Source organism: Mesocricetus auratus, unplaced genomic scaffold, assembly GCF_017639785.1.
Source record: "Mesocricetus auratus isolate SY011 unplaced genomic scaffold, BCM_Maur_2.0 Super-Scaffold_100676, whole genome shotgun sequence".
NCBI classification, from domain to species: Eukaryota; Metazoa; Chordata; class Mammalia; order Rodentia; family Cricetidae; genus Mesocricetus; species Mesocricetus auratus.
This window is the reverse complement of record NW_024429266.1, coordinates 173,516,093-173,532,136: the sequence shown is the minus strand read 5'-3', so window position 1 is coordinate 173,532,136 and position 16,044 is coordinate 173,516,093. Positions and strand designations below refer to the sequence as shown.

Sequence of the window (16,044 nt, the reverse complement as noted above, 5' to 3'; positions counted from 1 at the left end):
ATTGCCAGCATCCATGTGCATTTGCAACTCTTGTTCCAGGAGAGCTAATACCCTCTTCTGGTCTCCATGGGCACTGCATGCATGTGATGTCAGTACAAACATACACGGAGATAAAACACCCTTTCACATTAAATTAAAATAAAAAAATTAAAAGCCAGACATGGTGGCACAAGCCTTTTATCCCAGCACTTGGGAGGAAGAGGCAAGTGAATCTCTGTTGGTTTGGCACTAGCCTGGTCTACATAGCAAGTTCCATACCAACCAGGGCTGCATAGTGACAGCATGACCAAATACAGGAAGGAAGGAAGAAAGGGAGGGAGGGAGGGAGGGAGAGATAGAGGGAGGGAGGGAAGAAAGGAGGGAGAGAGAGGGGAGAATGAAAGAAAGGAAGAAAGAAAGAGAAAGGAAGAGAAATAGAGGAAGGGAGGGAGGAAAAGAGAGAAGAGGAAAGAAGGATTTTTTTAAAAAAAGGAAAACCCAACAAATTAAATACCTCCTGGTCCAAGGTGGCACTTCTGCTGCTCGAGTCATTTAGTCTATAAGCCTTTTGAAGCCGCCTGGAAATGCCACAGAACTGAGTCACCTGGCACATATGGAGAGGCAGGAAAAATTAATTGGGCATGTTGCCAACCCAAATAAAACCAGGGTTCTGTGACAAGGCAAAGGAGACAGTGGCTGTGGCAAACTCTGTTCACTCCTGGTAGCAAAGCCTTCATTCTGCACTCAGGACTCCAACTACAGCAACCAAGGCTCTAACCTGGTTGTGTGCTTATGGGGGCTTGGGGAAGTCAGATTATCTCCTTCTAGAAAAACCCTTAGACAGGAGGGGGGGGGAACAAAAGTCCACACTGAAGAGATGAAAATAACAATGTTAACGACGTTGCAGGAAGTGGTAAGGTGACCAGGGAATGTGTGTAAGCTGTTGAGCACAGTGGGTCACACATTCCTACAAGCACACCAAGACTCTAAGTGCACCTGGGTGTGGAGATGAACATACCAAAATAGGGCAGAATCTGCTAAATGCCAGGCATTTGTGGATGTTCTAGGGGAGGCACATTATGTGGCTCCTGGTGGATTGAGTGGATCAGGGTGAAGTTTTATCGTGTGGGAACAAGAGTCGGGCAGGCCACAGTGGGAAAGAAGGCAGCTTGAGAGACAGGTAGGTGGGCCTGTCTGAAAGCAGTGTTAGAAGGTTGAAGCATGGAGTGTGAGGTGTGGAGGGGTCAGATATGAACCCGGGGGGTTAACATGAGTCTGAAACAGCTCAGACTTAAGAGCAGTGGGAGATTGCTTAATTATTGGGGGCAGGTAGACCAGGATCTACCTGAGTATCCCTGACTGTTCTGAAACTCACTATGTGGACCAGGCTGACCTGGAACTCTGCCTCTGCTTCCCAAGTACAGAAATTAAAGGTGTGCACCACCACCCTTGGCAAGAATCGCTCGTTTTTGAGACAGGGTCCTGGTGTGTAGCCAGGGCTAGGTTGAACCTCAGCTCCTAAGTGCTGGGACCATAGGTGCAGGCCAATGTATTAGCTACTTTCCTATTGCTGTGATAACACAGTGGGATTAAAGCAATTTATAGAGGAAAGTGTATTTCAGGCTTATCGTTCCAGAGGGTAGGTTTTCAAGCTGGACATAGAACAGTATAGGAATGGCATTGATCTTTTGAAGCCATCAACACACCCCCTATATCTTCTCCAGTCACCACCTGGGAACCAAGTACTCAAATATGTAAGACTTATAGGGGACACCTCACTCAAGCCACCACAGCCACCATATCTGGTTCCCAGAAGTGTTTTAAACAGGGCTCACATTTCTGGGAGATTATTTTGGTTGTGGTGACCATGAATGGATCATAAGGAGATAGCTTGGGAGGCTGGAGAGATGGCTCAGTGGTTGTGAGAACTGGCTGCTCTTCCAGGGGACCCGGGTTCAATTCATGGTACACACACACAGTTGTTCACAACCAACCATCTGTAACTCCAGTTCCAGGGGTTAGGATGCCCTCTGCTGGCCTCCAAAAGCGTCAGGCACACACGCATGGTGCACAGATATACATGCAGGCAAAACACTCACACCCATAAAACAAAACAGTAAATTAAAAAGTAAACTAAAAAAATTTAAAATAAAAATGGGGGGGGTCAATAGTTAAGAACACTGCTCTTCACTGAGTTTAATTCCTAGCACCCACATGACAGCTTACAACTGTCTGTAGGGGTCTGATGACCTCACGCAGACATACACAAAGCACAAATGCACATAAAATAAAAGCAAATAGGTTTTTGAGAAAATAATTTGTTGGGGAAGTCCTGTGCATTTGTCAATAAAGCACAGTCTGGCTAATAGGGAATCTAGATAGGTGGGACTAGGAGTCCAGGACTCTGGGAAGGAGAAACACAAGAGACTCGAGATGTAACGCCATGGGGTAGGAAGCCCGGAAACTTCTCCGGTAAGAGACATACTTAGATTAACAATTATGGGGTAATTACTTAAGTCAGAGCTAGCCAGTAAGAAACAAGCAAGGCCAACAGCTTTATAATTAATATAGCCTCCTGTGTGTTTATTTGGGACTGATGCGGCACTAGAACCAGGCTGGCGGGAAGGCTTCTCTCAAAGAAAAAGCTTCTTTTTACAATAATAGGATAAAGTTTTTAAAAAGAAAACAGGTTTTGACTTGAGAGATGGCTCTGCGGGTAGAGCATGCAGCCAAGCCTGGGGGCCTGAGTTGGATCTCTAGGACCCACATAGTAGAATGAGAGAACCAACTCTCAAAAGTCGTCATGTGACCTCCATGTGTGCACTGTGGGCATCCCCAATAAGCAAAAAAGTAAATAAATAGTTTAAAAATATGATTTCTTTATTGAATCTTTGGGATTTCACCCTGATTTGGATGCACCCTAATTCCACTCGCCTCCCAGCTCCTCCATATGCTCCCATCACCCCGGTGGTGCCCCCCCCCCAGAGAAAATGTTTAAAAAATCAAACCAAACCAAAACAATCAAGCAAACAAAAACAAATTAAAAAAAAAAAACTTCTTTGATTCTCCATCTTTCCCACCGTTCCAACACCTCTCCTTTCACCATGGTGGCCTTGGGAGCCACAGTGTGTCACACGGTGTACCCTTTGTCCAGCCAGCTTTACTTGCAAATATTCATTGCAATGAGCCACTGGTCTGGTTCAAAGGCAGAATACTTCACAACAGGGGCCGCACTCATCTCTGCATTGCTCCAAGTGTAGTACATGTACTGTCAAAGCTAGCATGCAAAACACAGTTTAGAGAAGAGACAGCCTGGACAAGAGGGGGCTGGGGAGCTCCAGACTGAATTGAGGTCAGGGTGGCAGATCTGAGGAGGAGGACTGTCAATGCTCGGGACAGTTGAGGACACTTGGTAACTGGTTTGGGGATAAAAGATAAAGTGGCATTAAGGAAGACAGTGACCTTCAATGTGATCAGCTTGCATGTGGGAGGCCCTGGTGGGGCTTTCCTGAAAGATGTGGGTCATGGACAGCCGCACATGGGTCATGGCTGCAGTTAGAAGTCAAGATGGGCCTGCCCAGCGTGACTAACCGTGTGAAGAGAGCAGCCCCAGGGGAGGCCGGAAGGCGCCTGCTATAGAGGCCAGTCAGAGGAAGACACGGAAGCTTGCCAGCTCTTAAGAGGACTTCAGGGTGGTGCCGTGGAAGCCAAGGATCAAGTCCAGCGTTAAGTGGCTGGGAAAAAATGTGTCACCTTGGTTTGGGGATGAGGAGGTCACTGGTGAAGTTGGGAGGAGCATTGGGAAACAGCCAAAGTGAGGTTTGCTCTGAGAGAGCAGTTGGTGATGAAGAGGTTAATCTGTCCTTTGGTGGAAAGGGAGAATGAGGGGCTTGGGTTCCCTCAGGGTCTACTGAGTAGACCCATGACTGGTAGGTGTTGAGAACCTGCATGGTACCCGGAAGAGGCAATAGAGTCTCTAAATCCGTGCATATCTCCAAAGCTCACGGCTGTGGCCAAGGAGAGTGTGGGAGAGGATTGCAAAGCAGACCAGCTCTGTAGGGGTAGGAGTCATCCCAAAGTGCAGAGGTGGGGGTAGGAAGGTGTCACTTGGGGCTGTGGTTGGAGCTCTGGCATGATGGAGTTCATTTTCTCAGTGAACCGAGAGGCTGAGATGACATGGAAGCTTGGAGTGAATGCCGAAGAGGCTAAGCATGAAGACAAGGTCTGACAGGTGCCCGTGACTCTGCCACAGTCCCAGTAGGAGGGGAGGTTGAGAAGGGCATATGTCTGCCTTGGAATCTGGGGTGGGTGTTGCAAAAGGAGAGCCCAGAAGGCCTACGGGTGGGGGAAATGGAGGGACCAAAGAACTGACATTTTTGTGAAGCAAGAGGGGGACAGGAGATGGTGAGGACGGAACCTAGCCTTCCTCTGACTATTCCCAGGAAGACTTTGAGAGGAACCTGGGGACACTGTTCCTTTCCAGGGAAAGGTGGCGTAAGCTGGAGTAGAGGACAAGAGGACAAGGTTCCATACAGCAGTCCAACATCGTTGGGGCTGGTCAGAGAGTGAGATGGTGATGATGGCAGTGAAAAGCCCCAAAGCGGTGGTTCTCAGCCTTCCCAATGTGTGACCTCAGTACAGTTCCTCATGCTGTGGTGACCTTCCCAATGCCGTGACCTCAGTACAGTCCCTCATGCTGTGGTGACCTTCCCAATGCTGTGACTTCAGTACAGTTCCTCATGCTGTGGTGACCCTCAACCATACAATTACTATTATTACTATTATTATTATTGGTTTTTTCGAGACAGGGTTTCTTTGTATTGTTTTGGAGGCTGTCCTGGAACTTGCGCTGTAGACCAGGCTGGCCTCGAACTCACAGAGATCCACCTGCCTCTGTCTCCCGAGTGCTGGGATTAAAGGCATGTGCCACCAACGTCTGGCCCATACAATTATTTTTGTTGCTACTTCATAACTGTCATTTTGCTACTGTTATGAATTGTAATGTAAATATCTGTGCCTTCCCATGGTCTTACTCGACCCACAGGTTGAGAACCACTGGTCTAGAAGCTATAGTAAAAGACCCAGACCCTCTGGAGGAGGTGATTTTAATCTTGGGGACAAGATGCAGTTGTCTGGAAAATTTTAGTGAGAACATTGACACAACAAGATGAAGGGAACAAGAAGTTATTTAGACAGCCTGCAAGGATGAGGTGGTGTATGCCTGCTATCTCATCTCTACCTCCAAGGGATGTAGAAACAGGAGAGTCATGAGTTCAGGGTCATGCTTGGCTAGTGAGAAGGAAGCCAGCCTCAGCTGCATGAGACCCAGTAACACAAATAATAAAAACCCAGAGACAGATATTTGGGTTCAAACTGAATATCAGAAAAGCAAAGCAGCCAGCCACTAGCTCTTACCTCTACATCAGATTGAAATGTCAATCCTGTCTCCATGACTCCTCAGAGTACAATGCAGACTGCATTGCTCTCCACCAGGCCTCAGGCTGCACTCCCCTGAGCTCCTGTCTCCTCCCACCTTATATTCCTCTCTCCACCCAGCCATATCACTCCTGTCTCCACCTCCCTAGTGCTTGGATTAAAGGTCTGTGATCCCAAGTGCCAAGATCACCTTTGTGTGAGCTGTGTCTCTTTTAGACTGGATCAATTTTGTGTAGTTCAGTGTGGCCTTGAACTAACAGAGATCTGTCTGCCTCTGTCTCCAGAGTCCTGGGATTAAAGGTGTGTACCACAACTGCCTGACTCTATGGCTGTGGCTAACTTTGCATTTTAATCTCCAGTGGCTTTATTAAATCATAAATAATACAACGCCACAAGACCCTGCCAACACACACACACACACACACACACACACACACACACACACACACACACGCGCGCACGCGCGCGCGTACACCATCTTCAATGGAAATGAGGTCCTAATAAAGTGTTTCACTTGGTAATGGCCAATGAGAGAGATGAAGGAGGTGAGTTTTGTCTGGAAAGGAAAAGGGTGTTCTGAAAGCCTGAGAGGGAGAAGGGGTATATGGGAGAAGTAGCTGCAGAGCAAGACTAGTGTTGGGAGCCAGCATGTCACAACACTCATTCGGTGAGACACATAAAGGAGGGCAGGACGATGCTGGCAGCTGGTGCCCCAGCAGATACACCTGGAGGAACCCAGAGCAGGTTGATCCAGGGCAGCCCAGATGCCCATTCAACCTGGGTGAGTTGGAATGTCTTCAAATTTGTTTACTCACTCAACAAAGCACTCAGCCAAAGTCCACCCTGGCCAGGCACCCCGGCCCTAGGTGTACAGAAACACACCACTTGTGGATTTATCAACCATCTCGAGCCTATTTCTAATGGTCTGTTTTTGATTAAGCATTATAGAAACATAGCAAGAAACAAACCCACAAGTTAATGAGTTATGGAACAGTCTTCAAAACACCATCACAGAGAATCCTGCTAGATACCCCAGAAATCCTTCAAATACTGAAGAGCAGCCTCCATGTCTTCAGAGTAACTGCAACTTGGCATGCATCGTAGTCAGTTTCCAAATGTTTACATTTTCTGTTTATGCTGCAAGTGAGCCTCTCAAAAATACAGCTTTGCCCTTTTAAAAACAAACTATCTTCCTCTACTTCTTTGGGATTAAATAGCATTCACAGTGGAATTTGGCTGGCTTCTCTCTTGCTGGGTAATTCTTTTTATGTTTTACATATATTTATAATGCGTGTATATACCTGTGAGTTTATGTGTACAAATGGTGTGCAAGAGTCCCAGGAGGCTGGAAGAGGACATCAAATCCCTGGGACTGGAGTTACAGGCATTGAGCCATGACCTGTGTTCTGGGAACTGATCTCGAGTCCTTAGCAAGCGTTCTGAATTGCTGAGTCCTCTCTCTAGGCCTGCTTTATGCTTTTTTCTATGTCTGTCTGTTGTTTTTCATCAGGTATCACTGTGTTGCACTGGAGGTCTCTGGGCAGACCAGGTGTGAACTGGGCAGCAATCTTCCTGCCTCTGTTCCCAATTGCTAAGATGACAGGTGTTCGATTCGGTGTGAAGATTCTCTGGGTGGGGAGGTGGGTGTTGTCTTCTTTCTTTCTTTCTTTCTTTCTTTCTTTCTTTCTTTCTTTCTTTCTTTCTTTCTTTCTTTCTTTCTTCCTTTCTTCCTTTCTTCCTTTCTTCCTTTCTTCCTTTCTTCCTTTCTTTCTTTCTATTTTTGTTATTTCAAGCAAATTCATAGTTGGACCTGGATGCTTTGTCAGACTCTGATATGTGTGTGTTTGACTTTAAAAAAATTTTTTTTGTGAGCCGGGTGGTGGTGGCACACACCTTTAGTCCCAGCACTCGGGAGGCAGAGGCAGGAGGATCTCTGTGAATTCGAGGCCAGCCTGGTCTACAAGAGCTAGTTCCAGGACAGCCTCCAAAGCCACGGAGAACCCTGCCTTGAAAAAAATTGTGTGTGTGTGTATGGGTGTTTGTCTGCATGCATGTTTGTGTTCAATGTGTATGTCTGGTGTCCAGAGGCCAGAAGATGGAGCCAGGTCCCCTGAAACAGGAGTTCTAGATGATTGTGCGCTGTCACATGGTTGCTGGAAAACAAACCCAGGTCCTCTGCAAGAGCAGCAGTGCTCTTCACTGCTGAGTCATCTCTCCAGGCCCCGTTACTCACATTTTAATTACTTCTTCATAGATTTTTTTTTGTTAAAACATTATATAAATTGTGCTGCCAGTATCAGTTGATGCTCATTGCTTAGATCTTTAGCTCATCAGGGGCTGCAAAGCACTGATGTTCCAATTCTGTCCTTCTAATTTACTTTTGGGACTTTAATTCTTACCACGCTGTCGAAGTCTCTGCCTTTGGTTTCCTCGGACTATCTCTAGTTTTATCTGTATCTTTATGATGTCACTGTGTTGTATTTTGTCTCATGATTGTATGACATGTGACTTTGAACACTTCCTGTTACTTATTCTCTCCTTCATTTTTATATGTGTGGGCACTTTCCCTGAATCTGTCTGTGTACCTTGTGCCCGAGGTGCATAAGGGAGCCAGACGATGATGTCAGACCCTCTGGGACTGGAGTTACAAAAAGTTGTGTGCAGCACGCCTTTTCTTTTTGGCCACCAACCAGCTCCCGAATCATGACACGGAAACTTACTAGTTTTGAACGCTTGGCCTAGTTTAGGCTTGTTTCTGGCTAGCTCTTTTAACTTAAATTAACCTGTTTCTCTTTATCTACTTTTTGCCTCAAGGCTTTATTTTTCTTTCCTTCTATATATCTTACTTTCACAGCTTCTTGTGTCTGGCTGGCCGCTGCCTCGCTTCTTGCTCCAGGTATGTCCCTGTCTCCCTCATTCTCTTCAGTCTTTCTTCTTTCTCTTCCTCTTGAGCCTAGATTTCTCCTCCTATTTATTCTCTGACTATCCCTCTCCTACCTAGCTATTGGCCATTAAGACTAATCAGGTGCCTTAGGCAGGCAAGGTGAAACAGATGCAACACATCTTTACATAGTTAAACAAATGCAGCACAAACAAATGTAACACACCTTTATGTCATTAATAAAGGCAGCAAAAAAACAGATGTAACACACCTTTACACAGTTAAAGTAATAATCTACAGCATAAACAAATGGATCACATCTTTGCCCTGTTAAAATGATACTCCACAACAGTTGCGTGCCCCCATAGGGGTGCTGAGAGCTGAACTGAGAGCCTTTGAGCCATCTTTCCAGCTCCTCCTCCTTTATGGGCATTAAGTTTACTCACACTTGGAGAAAGGAGGCATTATATCACAAAAAAGAGGGTACTCTTTTTTTCTGATTTGTGTGTAAATTGATTTTTTTTGTTGTTTGTTGTTTTTTTGAGGCAGGGTTTCTCTGTGTAACAGTCCTAGCTGTCCTGGAACTTGCTCTGTAGACCAGGCTAGCCTCGAACTCAGAGATCTGTCTGCTTCTACATCTTGAGTGCTGGAATTAAAGGTGTTTGCTATCACTACCTGGCTGTAAGTTACTAAAAATATAGACTAAAGCAGGGTGGTGGTTCACACCTCTAATTCCAGCACTCAGGAAGTAGAGGCAGGGGGACTTCTGTGAGTTTGAATCCATCTTGGTCTACATAATGAGTTCCAGACAGCCAAAACTATTACACATAGAAACCCTGTCTCAAAAAGCCAAATTCCCCCTCCCCAACACACACTCTGAAAATGAGAGTTGTTTAAATTTGGCATAGAAATTTCACATCAGATTGTTTCTCTCCTTAGAAAAAGGTATCTCCTTAGATAAACATTCTGGATTTTATGGGACAATCCTAGTTGCACAAGTTTCTAAAATCCTTTATTTAATGCAGTTTCTGCCATCCCCTATCCTTATTTTTTAACTTTTTCTTGTCCAATTTGGACCATAAGAAGTTTCAGTGTAGAGTTTCTTCCTGGAAGTTAGAATTAGGTTTTGCAGCAAACCCAGCTAAACTTCCCCAACTCACTGCTCAGTGTGAGCCAGCTTTCTCAACGGGCTTGCAGAGCACTTGATCTCTTCTCCTGTCTGCTTTAGTGGCACCCAGAGATGTCTAAGTTTGCTGTAAACTTGTCAAGTTTTCAGTTTTGCTGCAATAAATGTTGTTAGGAGACAAGCGGTCACAAATGTCATTTCAGAACTGCTACAAAGTAGCACGGATGTAGGTACAGGTAAAACACGGGACCTGCTTTCTTTCTTTCTTTTTTCTTTTCTTTTCTTTTTTTTTTTTTGGTTTTATGACACAGGGTTTCTCTGTATTGTTTTGGAGGCTGTCGTCCAGCCTGGCCTCGAACTCACAGAGATCCGCCTGCCTCTGCCTCCCTAGTGCTGGGATTAAAGGCGTGTGCCACCACCGCCCGGCCCGGCTTTCTTTTGATGACTACCCCTCTCTCTCCTCCAAGTCTCCATCTCTCACTATGGGTCATGGAGGTTTTTATCAGGGCTGTTCTGAGGCAAATGGTCACTCCATTAGGACAACACTAAAGTTTTCTATAGGTCAGAAGGGCAGGACTAGTAGGAAAGGCGACAGTCAAGTGGTTTCTAGTAACAGTTTGTATTCATGGTATTTCTAGTGGTTTGTACACTTTCCTGGGGAAGCAGTAAAATTGGGGTATTTCTAAATTTTAATTAAAAATATTAAGAAATGGGAATTCTTCTTACATGCTGTTAAATGTAAATGATAACTTTAGACATGGACAAGAAGCCAGGTGTTAGGAACTTGTACAACTCCACCATGATGCTAGTTTATACTTTTAACTACTGTTTAGGTTTGTGGTTGGAAAGTTGAAGCAATTCTGCAAGCACTGGCTGCTCTTGCAGAAGACCTGGGTTCAATTCCTAGCACCCACATGGGAAGGAGAAAGTCATAGCCACACCTTATCTTCTTAGCGTCTCAGTAGACAAGAGAGCAAGTTCCTGTTTCTGCCTGCTTATATCCTCTCTCTGCCCAGCCATCTCTTTCATGTCTGGTCTGTACAAACCTCCAGACCTTTATGGTTAGCTAGTGGCAAGCTCCATTATTTGTGTACAAGCAAGATATCACCACAGTCTGTGACTCCAGTTCCAAGTGGTCTGATGCTCTCTTTTGGACTCCAGGCATACATATGGTACACAGACCTGCAGGCACACATTAATACACACACGCACGCGTGCACACACACAACGAGGAGCTTCACAAGAAAAGCAAAACACTCAGTAACACAGCCGGCACTTGATAACAGCAAGTACATTAATTCCCAATAAGCAGTTAACTGTTGTACCTTCCTATTTTACAGACAGGAAGTGAGCAATCAATGATTAAGAAAAATCACCCTTCATACCTGGCAGGAAACAGGTTTATTCATTATCAGAAGCCATGAAATGCACCTCAACATTGTGTCTCAGTTTTCATCTTCACCCTTCACCCTCCAGTGTCTGGCCTGAGTCCCTCACAAAATTATGTCAAACATTACAACGAACACAAAATCACTTGGTGGTTTTCCTTTTTTTTTTTTTTTAGACAGGTTTTGTCTGTGTAACAGCCCTGGCTGTTCTGGAACTTGCTTTGTAGACCACACTGGCTTGAATTCAGAGTTCTGCCTGCCTTTGCCTCAAAACGCTGGGATTAAAGGTATGTGCCACAACACCCGCTAAAATCACTTGTTTTTGAAAGAGGACTATACAACCTATTTTCTTCTTACCTGAGGCAGAATTAGGTGGTGGATGACAGATTTTCTAGATATTCTTAGGGTATCCTCTCCAAAATGCAGTAGGAATCATTGCTGTCTTAGTTGGGGTTTCTATTGCTGTGAAAAGACACCATGACCACGACAACTCTTATAAAGGAAAACATTTAACTGGGGCTCAGATGTTCAGTCCATTATCACCATGGTGGGGCATGGTTGCGTGCATGCAGACATGGTGCTGGAGAAGGAGATGAGAGTCCTGCATCTTGCAAGAAACGCCTGAGACACTGGGAATGGTTTGGGCAAATATGAGATCTCAAAGCCCACCTACACACTGACACACTTCCTCCAACAAGACCACATTTATTCCAACAAGGCCACACCTCTCAAAGTGGCACTCCCTTTGGGGCCATTTTCTTTCAAACCACCGCACTGCACTCTTTTGCTGCCTCCAGCAGCGCAGGGCTCAAAGGCAAATCCACGGAGCCAGCTTACTGTGACATTTTTATCTGAGGGGCAAGGGGAAAGACACACACTCTAATGATTTCCTTTTTTATTCTTCTGTATTCTCCATTATCTTCTCCTATCTCTATCCAGAAATGTTCTTCTGACTCTTGATGTTGTCCTTCTAACTCTATGTTTATTCTTCCTTATTCTCTCATTCTTGATGTTTTGCTTCTCTTATCTTTATTCTTGTTTTACTTCTAAATCTATCTTTATTCTTTCCCTTACAGCTTATATACCCCAGCAAAATCTTTGAGGCAATATAAGAAATAGCAATAACATTCTATTTTTCAAGGGAATGATTACAATGAATACAAGTAAAAAAACCAGCATGTTATTCATATCCCTTACATGATTAAACATTTTAGGTATTACAGGTGGAAAAACAAATTATCCTCAAGAACCCACATACCTAAGCAACTTGTTACAGATCAATAGTGTTAGTAGTAAAGTTATTTTTTCAGCTGTTCTTTACTGGCAGGCTGCGTTTTGAAGTTACAAAGAAAGGACCAATCACTTTATTATTTATCTTGAAAGGTAATCTTGTAAGGAATCTTAAAAGAATCACAAACCTAAACTTTTGTACATGACAAAGAAGCTCTATTTTAAATCTTTAGGGTGAATACCCACTCATCAATAGTTTTTTATTATCAGGAGACTGAGGGAAAAAATACATAGAAGGAATTAACCTTTGATCCTAGCAAGGAAGTATGTAGTAATAATTGGGCTGCTTTGTATTTTTGACCCTAACCTAATGAATCTATAACTCACCTATGTGTCCTTGTGAACTTTAGATTGTTTTTTGGGGTCTTTTTTTGGGGGGGGTCTTTTGAGACAGGGTTTCTCTGTATTGTTTTTTGGAGACTGTCCTGGAACCCGCTCTGTAGACCAGGCTTTTACTAAAGGCACGGTAGAAGCAGAAGACACTCTGGGGTCTGTGGGCTCAGGGCTTTGCCTATCCGAGATTCATCCATCAGGGATTTCCCTCCTGGTGGGCTGACACCTGAACTTGAGTTGCCGTCTGCTGCTCCTCAGACAGCACCACTAGCACCACTCCCTGGCCCCAGCAGCCTGTAACAATATCATAATGCAAAATGCAATTTTGTCCAATTTCAAAAGTCCCCATAGTCTATCAATCTCAACAATATTTAAGAGTCAAAAGTTCAAAATCTCATGATATAAAAACAAAATCAAAAAGCAGATCACATACTTCCAACATACAATGGCACAGAATATACATTATCATCCCAAAAAGGAAGGAAGGAAGGGAGGGAGCACAGTGGGGAAACGCTGGGCCATAGCACAACAAAAAAACCAGCTGAGCAAACCTCAAACTCTGCACCTCCATGTCTGATGTCAAAACTCTCTTCAGATCTCCAACTCCCTTCAGCTTTGTTGACTGCAACACACTTCTTTCTCTTGGGCTGGTTCCCTCCCTGTTAGCAGCTCTCCTGGGCAGTATCCCATGGCTCTGGCATCTCCAACATCTTGGGGTTTCCCAGGTAATACAGGTTTCAATTTCACGGCTTCATGCAATGACCTCTCTAGGACTACATTCAGGGATAACCCTGACACACGCCTGGCCTCAGCTGCTTTCCTTAGGCACAGAGGCAAATTCCATAGCCCCTTCCTTTTATCCTTAACTCCAGAACCACATGGCCGAAGCTGCCAAGTTGTGCTGCTTATTGGGGCTGGAACATAGCCCCTTGCTCAATTACATCTTTACCAACTTTCTGTTTTCGATGGTTTCCTTTACTGCCTAAGCCGGACTGTTCTGGAACTTGCTCTGTAAAACAGATTGGACTCAAATTCAGAGATCCACCAGCCTCTGCCTTCTGAGTGCTGGGATTAAAGGTGTGCACTACCACAGCTGGCTCTAAATTTTTCTTTAATTCCCTTTCACAAGTTGGAAACTTAGGTGGGTAAGATCTTGCCCTGAGGTCACCACTCCCTTTATTCCATCTCTTAATCTTTATCTCCTTGAACACAGGATTCAGACTTAGCTCTATTAGCTCCCTTTCTCCTCAAATATTTTTCCTTGCTCAGCTTACTCCTTTTCATTATGTATCTTCATTAGAGTTAACACTATCATACTAGGCTGTTTTGAGATTTCCTCTGCCAAGGCAAGTAATCTAAAACTCTTCATTCACTTTAGCCTCAGGCAAACTTTTTGGACAAGGGCAAAAAGCAGCCACCATGCCTGGCTGACCATGGTAACTCTTATAAAGGAAAACATTAAATTGGGGTGGCTCACTTACAGTTCAGAGGTTCAGTTCATTATCATGGTGGCGTGCAGGCAGACATGGTGCTGGAGAAGCAGCTGAGAGTCCTACATCTTGTAGGCAACAGGAAGTGGTCTGAGACACTAGGTAAGGCTTGAGCATATATAAGACCACAAAGTCCACCTCCACACTGATATATTTCCTCCAAGACCACATCTACTCCAATAAGACCACACTTCCTAATAGTGACACTCCCTTTGGGGGCCATTTTCTTTCAAACTGCCACTTAACCTTTCTGAGTGCTTTACTTTAACAACAATACAGTTACCTTGTGTATTAGAGTTTCCATTGCTGCAATGAAACACCATGACCAAAAAGCAAGTTGGGGAGGAAAGGGCTTATTTGACTTACATTTCCACATTGCTGTTCATCACTGAAGGAAGTCAGGACAGGAACACAAATAGGACAGGATCCTAGAGAGAGGAGCTGCTGCAGAGGCCATGGAGGGTACTGCTTACTGGCCTGCTCACTTAGAGAATGCAGGACCACTAGCCCAGGGATGGCACCACCCACGATGGGCTGGACCCTCTCTCATTGATCACTAATTAGAAAATGCCGTACAGCTGGATCTCATGGAGACATTTCCTCAACGGAGGCTCCTTCCTCTCTGATTATTCTAGTTTGTGTCAAATTTACATACAAAACCAGCCAGTACACCGAGTTTGATACCTTATGAATACAACAAAACACAGCTGGTTAGGGATACTGAGTAAACTTCTGCCAATCAAATCCATTGCCAAATTCTGCTATGTAACTGCAAAACATACCTGATTGCAGCTACTTTTCATCTCCGGCATTGCCATTTTAATAGAAGACTGCTGTATTTGTCAGGGTTCTCTAGAGTAACAACTTATAATCCAACAATGGCTGGGTGTGAATAGAAGCTCCAAGAAATCAGTAGTTGCTCAATTCACCAGACTGGATCTCAGTGGTTCTTCAGTAGACGCTGGAATCTTGACATAAGGTCTAATGCCAATGAACGAATGGACTTGCTAGTAAGGCAAAGGCAAGCAGGCTAAGAACAGCAGCTTCCTTCTTCCATGTCCTTATATAGGATCCCAGCAGAATGTGTGGCTCAGTTTAAAGGTGTGTCTGCCTGCCTCCAGTCCTAGATTAAAGTTACACCTTTTCCCAGCTCCAAAGGCATGTCTTCCTACCTCAAAGATTTAGATGAGAAGGGGATCTTCCTACTTTAAATTAAGCAAAAATTCCTCACAGGTATGCCTTCCATTTTTAGATTTTAGTTAATCCCTGATGTAGTCAAATTGACAACCCAAAATAGCCATCACAACTGCCATTGCCATTGCATTGTTTGCCTGAACAATTGTTAGTGGCTGGAAACTTTTCTCGGTTTCTATTAACTTTTCCCTCAACAGTATCAAGACAATCTTAAAGAGAAATTGTAAGAAAAACAGCAACAACCATATAGATCATACTGCCTTTCTGCTGGAAATCTTGCAGGTTTCTCCACATTTCTTAGAATGTGTACATGCCAGGCGGTGGCAGAGCATGCCTTAAAGCCTAGCACTTGGGAGGCAGAGGTCAGCCTGGTCTACAGAGCTAGTTCCAGAACAGCTAGGGATGTTATACAGAGAAACCCTGTCTTAAAAAACAAAAACACAAACCAAACCAAACCAAAAAAAGACCGTTATGTTCAGGGACCACAAACTACAGCTCTCAGACCAAATCTAACCTTCCACCTACCTATTTGTGGAGGTGCCTTTCCTGGAGTTGGGTCACATACTGTCTATAACTGCTTTTATACAGTTTCAAAAAGCTGAGTAAGGTAACAGATGGCATGGCTCCCATCTCCTCCATTCTATCACTAGATCTTCAGCTAACTCTTTCCCTGCTCCATCTCAACCAAGCTTATTCTAATGAATCTTATACTTCCTGAAACAATGAGCACCACCCAATGACTCCCTCATCATCACCAAGGTCAGTGGCAACTCCTCAGACTTTCCTGACCAAACAAATCAGAGAGGCCCTTTCAACCACTCTAGTCATCTATTCTGAAAACTGTAGGACTGAGGTTTTATAATAGGGAAAAAATATGTACCTAGTTTTTCCCAGAGGTATCCACCTTTCAACACTGCAACACGACAC

General features: G+C 44.4%; 1 long non-coding RNA gene across 1 annotated transcript; it reads right to left on the bottom strand.

Annotated features, from left to right (window-relative positions):
* Window positions 1-423: 423 nt before the first annotated feature.
* LOC110340141 lies at window positions 424-14,423 on the bottom strand. The gene is made up of 3 exons (XR_002381912.2): window positions 14,290-14,423; window positions 11,168-11,272; window positions 424-583 (listed from the first exon to the last, which is right to left on the bottom strand). It is a non-coding gene; the product is annotated as an uncharacterized LOC110340141 (long non-coding RNA).
* Between the last annotated feature and the right edge of the window lie 1,621 nt (window positions 14,424-16,044).